Genomic DNA, 6,848 nt, shown 5'->3' on the forward strand with positions numbered 1-6,848 from the left:
CTTGTTAGAGCTATATAAGTTCACTCGGTTCACAAATAAAAAGCTAAAGTTTTAATTGCCATTTAGTTTGTTACACTGTGGTGCTTGTGAAAAGCAAGGAATAATAACCTTGTCTTTAATAGTAAATCGGCTCATTTTAGGGTCATGGTGGATGATACAAATGCTATAGGGTTCCTATGGGTGAATATTGATCGAAATAAATGGCAAAGATTCCATGTGTAACGTGAAATGTATTGCATAAATATTTCATGTATTGGTGGTTGAATTTTGTATCTATTATTATTATTATTATTATTATTATTATTATTATTATTATTATTATTATTATTATTTGTGTTGGCTTTGTGCCAAGCTATACATATAAAAGCATTTACTTGGTTGTTAAAAGAAGATTAAAAAATAAATAGAAATGAAAAAATAAGTATTCAACAAAGGAGTTAAAGTCAAAGGCTAAGTTAAAGAAGTCAAAGTCAATAGTTAAATTAGGGGATAGGGTGTTTACGGTTCGGTTTGAAACCGTGAAACTAGCCAAACCGATCATCGGTTTGGTTTCATAGTTGGTTTTTTTACATAACTATCGGTCGGTCGGTATCAAAAAAATTCAAACCGTAGAGAACGGTTTGGTTTACGGTTTACATCAAAAACTAACCATATAAACCGGACCGGACCGTGTAATTTAATTATATTTTTTATGTTATATATTCAAATATAATACCGAGCATAATTAATTTAAAATTGTTTTAATGTATATAGCAGATGTATTACTAAACAATATATACTAACAGTTTACAAAAAGATTAGCAAAGCCCAAATACATACTATATATTAAACTTAAAAGTTTGTGGCTAGATTGTGTTTTGCTTATTTGTTGACGTGTGTGTAACTTGTAAACTTTACAAATTCTTGATAAGTTTACTATAATATATCATGTGAAAACTGAACAAGCTCAAACAGTAAAACAAAACTGGAACCAAACCGTTACCGTTACTAACAATTTGTTTCGGATCGGTTTAAGAGTTATATGGTTCGGTTTTGGTTTACAAAAATAAAAACTGTTACCAACGGTTTGGTTTACGATTTGACCCATAAACCACGAAAACCGGACCGTGAACGCCCCTCGGGGAGTCAGAGAAGAATTTAGTGGAGAAAACTCCTTGTGACATTTTAGTATCAATAAGCTACATCCTTGTGTATTTGAAAATTATCTAAGTTACGTATTGGTGTTGTTATTTGAAGAGTTACACCTCTCAAATAGGGTTTATTATCGTATTGTTTCTATTGAATTGAAGTCATCTAATTTCGGTTTCCATCGTATACGTGCTCATTGAACATATATCTATATCCAGCTTCATCTCGGTTATGTTTTATCAAGATACATTTCATAGTTTCCATTTTGATAGATTGTATCGGGGATGAGCAAAACGGGTACCGGTACCGCTTAGCTACTAAGTTTTGAGTTTTCGATACCAATATTTTTAGAATTTGCATTTTAATCCCGGTACCGAACCAAACATATCAATATCGGTACCGTATTTTCGGTACCGGTACCTGTCAGCATCCATTCATCCCTAGATTGTATAACATCACTTTCTTACATTGTGCCTCTTTTTTTTGCCTTAACTCTGTATGTACAAACTTACCACTATGTGTGATACAAGTAGATCTCTAAATGGTAGTTCTCAGATATTACCCTTTTTAACGGACAATGTATTTTTTTTAAGCCGTAAGTAAAGTTGGCTTGGTTTGGTTTGGTTTGCTTAGGTTTCACTTTTGTAAGGATTTGATTTTGATTTAAAAGGTTAAAAACTACTACAAGCAATGGACCTTACAGACTAATCTAGAAACCCACTAAAACCGGATCATGAACATTGTGTGTCTATAAATATTATGTATTTCTATTTCTTTAACATTTAAAATACTCTACTAATTCACGTGCAGTATTATTAAAATGAATTACTTGTTAGGTGGATAAGTATAGTGCTTAAAATTAACAAACTTCCAAAATTTGTTTTTATTTTCAACACTATCTATGGTTTGTGTTTACAAGCGAAGCCTTTGTTTTCACTTTATTTCCGGTATAACCAAATTTTATGCAAACTTCTATTATTTGAGGCTGCTAGTTTAATAAACCTTCAAACTGAGGGTTTTTTCTTCTTCTAAAATATCGGTTTACCACTAAACCGGTTTTAGCCGATCAGATCTTACCTGGATTGTCAGGAGCTGCCAAAGGGTCCCATCCGTACGAGCTCGAACAAATATTTGCCAAGGAAGGTTAATATCATGATTTGATGATTGCTTTTAGATCGTCGCTCGACTAGATTCAATTTAAGTCGTAAAGGTTTTGATATTCCACCTATCTTACATCCGATATGTTTGAATTCGGTGCAAGTTTTGGATCACATTCTTGGAGGGTGTCACCTTGCTTCAAAGATTTGGAATTTTATCGATCGATGTTTGGAAGTGGTTTTTCCAGAGCCAAAAAGTATTTTAGACTGGTTGGATTCGTCTAGATAGGTGAAAAAAATGTTATTCAAGTAATTGTCTTTATTACATGATGAATTATTTGGAGAGCTTGAAATAAGGCTAGTTTTAGTCAAACAAATGACAATAAATACACTCTATTTGATTCGATTGTTTCTGTTTCATTTTTGTGGTTATCATTTCATAAATATAAGTTTCATTTGAACTATGTAGCATAGCTCAAAAACCAATTATTTAGCATTTAATTATTTTTTTTTGTCCCCGGTTAAGTTTTTCTAACCAGGTGAGGGTTTTATTTCGAACTTGTGTTAGAATAAAAATTTTTTATTTGCCGCCCACCTATCACCATCTCAACTGTCACCACAAAAAAATTTTATAGCAGTCTAAACTTTGGGCTAAAAATGTTAATACATGGATTTATAAATTAAGATGGGTTATCATCTACATATAATACAGAAATATGATAATTATTTTAAAACCTGAAACTGATATAAATATTGTAGTTATGTTATATTATACATTTTATTAATTATAGAGCTTGATGTATTATGAAGTTCAAGGTCACTTTACCTCAACTGGATTCAAAATTTCAACATCTGGAATAGCTAACCAACTATTGCATCCTTTTTCAGAACCACAATAGCCAAACAAAGAAACTCAAGCATAACTCTCAAATCTATTATGTAAAATATATACATGAAACTGATCAACATTGATTTTATGTATAATCACAACATTACCTCCAAATTACTAACAATAATACATAGATACAAAATCCAAACCCACCCTACATCAATGTTTACTTTCTTCACCGTCTTCCATTATCGTCATCTCCACCCCCTCAACCGCGCTAAAATGTGCCTCGCCCGCAGCTATACTAGACGTCGAGTCCAACCCGAGCCCTGACCCCGCTTGAATCTCCTTAAACATCGCCATCACTTGAAACATGGTTGGTCGTTTTGACGGCCGGTCATCAAGACACGCACACGCCACTTTTAGATGCTGTACAAGCTCCCCTATTAACATTGGATCTTCCCTCAACAACTCCTTATCAAACACGTCATTTATGCGCGTTTTAGCTTGAAGTTTCACCCACCCGACGAGATTATTATTATCACCAAAATCTGGTGAATCCGTGGGTTGTTTTCCCGTCAAAAGCTCTAACAACACGACACCATAACTGTAAACATCGCCTTTGATTGAGCATCTAAAAGTCTGATAATATTCAGGCGGGACGTACCCTGGTGTACCCGCTAATGTGCTCACGCTTAAATGAGTGTCCATCGCACTCATGTGTCTCGCCATACCAAAATCCGACACCCGAGCTTCAAGATTTTCGTCTAGTAAAACGTTACTTGACTTCATATCCCGGTGAATGATATGTGGATTGCAGTTGTGATGAAGAAACACTAGCCCACGGGCCGACCCGATCGCGATCTTTCGTCTCATAGCCCAGTTTAATTTGAGTCCGGTTTTCTTTCGGTCGTGTAAAACGTCTTCTAAGCTTCCGTACTTCATGTACTCGTATACTAATAACCTTTCGTCTCCCACTTTACAATATCCGAGCAACGGGACAAGGTTTCGGTGTTTTACTTTCCCGATTGTTTCCATTTCGGCTATGAACTCGCGGTCGCCTTGCCCGCTGACGTGGATTAGTTTCTTGATCGCCACAACCGTGTTGTCCTTTAACTGGGCCCGGTACACGTCACCGAAACCGCCCGACCCGATAAGGCTTTTGTCGTCGAACCCGTTTGTGGCTTCTAGGAGGTCTGCGAAGGTGAGTTTTCTTAACGGCTTTTCAAAGGCGGCTAAGCTTATGCTTAACGCCTCACGGGGGCTGGTTAACTTCCAAGCGGTGCTAAAGCCGCCACCGGAATACGAATTGCCGCCAGGGCCACCACCATCGGCGTATGCTTCGAGGGCGGCAGCGGCTTTCTTCCGCCTCTTTTTCCTTATCTCTATTAATATTATTATCACTCCAACCATACAAAAGAGTGAGAATAATAATCCCATTGCTATACTTCCCGCAAGTGACAGTTCTCGTTTCTTTGATTTCCGGTGAGCGTTTAATCTACCATTCGGATCTGACCCGCATTTCGCAAGGGGATACCCGCACAGCCAGGGATTATTCCAAAACCGTTCGGGTGGAAAAGTGTCAAACGGGGCGGCTTCTGGGATAACACCAGACAGATTATTAAAAGAGAGATCTGCATCTCCAAGCGAAAGCCCGATTAACGAATTAGGGATCGACCCGTTGAGTCGGTTATGTGACAAATCAAGAATCGCTGCTTGTTTTAACCCACTAAGTTCTTCGGGTATCGGCCCGGTCAGATCATTGTGACCCAAATTCAATATGTTGAGATAGTACATTGACCCAAGCTCCTTCGGGATTTCACCCTCGAGTTTGTTGTACGAAAGATCTAGAAAGATCATCGACCCGTTGTGATTGAAATTCGGTTGAGTGATCCCTACATACACTCGGGTGAAATTACACGGGTGTCGTGATGAAATCCGGACTAAATCCGCTTGCCTGATCCCACCAAATTCCATCAAATTTCCAGCACCATGACACTGTTTACTCCCATCATTCTTAATGTACAAATACGGTTTCCCGGTGAGATACGCAGCAGCAATGTAACCCGATTGCTTGAAAAGATCACGCGGGATGGTTCCACTTAACTCGTTGGTGTTCAAATCCAACCACACCAAACTTTTACAATCCCCAAGCTCCGCTGGAATTTGGCCCGAAATTGAGTTGTTTCCAAGTTTAAGAATCGCAAGATTCGACAAATGACCGAGGGCTGCGGGAATTTCTCCGGTCAGCTTATTATTCGAAAGAGAAATCCAGTTCAAATTGGTGCAGTAGCTTAAACTAGCCGGAATCGAACCCGTTAAGTAATTGAAATCCAGAATCAAATTCTCTAGGGTCTGAATAAACATAAGCTCTTCCGGGATTGAACCGGATAACAAGTTCATCCATATGATCAAATCCTGAAGTTGTGTTAAGTATCCGAAACTCCCCGGGATTGTCCCGGTGAGCGAATTGAAACTCAGATCAAGTGAAACCAATTGCGAACAGTTGCTAATCGCTTCAGGAATCGAACCCGCAAGCTGATTATTCTGAAGGTACAACACCTGTAACTTATGTTGACAAATTCCGACCGGAATCCCACCCGAAATCTGATTAGAACTCACATCAAACCTCTCCAAATTAACCAACTCCGACAACGAATCCGACAACTCACCCTTAAAATTATTAAACCCCAGATTCAAAACCTTCAACCGGGTTAAACTCAACAATATATCCACCGGTAACTCACCGGAAAAATTATTCCGGGAGAAATCAACCACCTCAAGCAACGAACATGATCTCAAGCTACCCGGAACCGAACCGGTTATATTATTCCCGGAGACATTAAACTCCACGAGCTCACCACAACCGTCCGATAACATCCGCGGCATAAACTCCGGCCCAGCGATACGATTAAACGACAAATTTATCGTTTTCAAATTTTTACAACCAGATAGCGACGAAACATCCGAGATCCGGTTTCCGCCAAGATCTAAAACCTTAAGAGCGTTACTACACTTAGATCTCGTACCGACCGTACCAGAAACATTACAGCTGTTTGCAACAAACGACTCCAGAGTAGGAATCGTCAGCAAAGTTGAAGAAATTGAATTAAAGTCACAGCTTAAATCAATACCGGTGAGATTAATAGCTGACAGTACCATGGCATTTGTGCATAAAACACCCGTGAAGTTGCACGGGTGGTTACCGGGTAGCCAGTTTGGTAGCAGGTTAGGGTTTTTAATAGTTGATTTGAAAGATAAAAGTTGTTGTTGAGATTCACAGTTAACAAAAACAAGACAACGAAGCAGAGCAAAAAGGAGTAGATGATTAAAGCAGATGGTTTTCATCATCATGATGTTATGTATGTTGTTGTTAGCTTTTCAGGAGATTATGAGTAAGTGATTAGAGGCTTTCATGATTCCGGTTGGTAATGGAAATGGAATTGAGAGAAAGTGAGATTATTGGGTTTGAGAGAGACAGTGTGTGTGTGTGTGTGTTTTTTTGGGGGGTGTGGAAACAGCTGTTTGGTCACATGTTCATGGTTGGTTTACCTGGATATACTATTATTATTATTATTATTATTATTATTATTATTATTATTATTATTATTAGATTGTTAAATCTGGAACCCCAAAACAGGGTACAGGATTAGTTTTTAAATAATTTTCATAGATTTGAGAATGATATGGGGGTGATAGATTGATTATCAAATTACTTTAATCGTCTCAAAAGAGAGTATATATATATATATATTTTATTTATTGTACATTTTTTTGAAATTATAATGACCCGT

General features: G+C 37.7%; 1 protein-coding gene and 1 pseudogene across 1 annotated transcript in view; both read right to left on the reverse strand.

The window, feature by feature from the left end:
* The window catches only part of LOC143538119 (glutathione S-transferase zeta class-like), a 275,556-nt gene extending 272,257 nt beyond the window's left edge, over positions 1–3,299 (reverse strand). The window contains exon 1 of the mRNA XM_077031742.1: positions 3,294–3,299. The gene's annotated coding sequence lies outside the window, so the exon portion shown is untranslated. The remainder of the gene's footprint in view (positions 1–3,293) is intronic.
* On the reverse strand, positions 3,274–6,408 carry LOC143538156 (protein BRASSINOSTEROID INSENSITIVE 1 pseudogene; annotated as a pseudogene).
* Positions 6,409–6,848: the final 440 nt, after the last annotated feature.

Source organism: Bidens hawaiensis, unplaced genomic scaffold, assembly GCF_021521415.1.
Source record: "Bidens hawaiensis isolate Kalapana, Puna unplaced genomic scaffold, B.hawaiensis_p1.1 tig00011475_1, whole genome shotgun sequence".
Classification (NCBI taxonomy): domain Eukaryota; kingdom Viridiplantae; phylum Streptophyta; class Magnoliopsida; order Asterales; family Asteraceae; genus Bidens; species Bidens hawaiensis.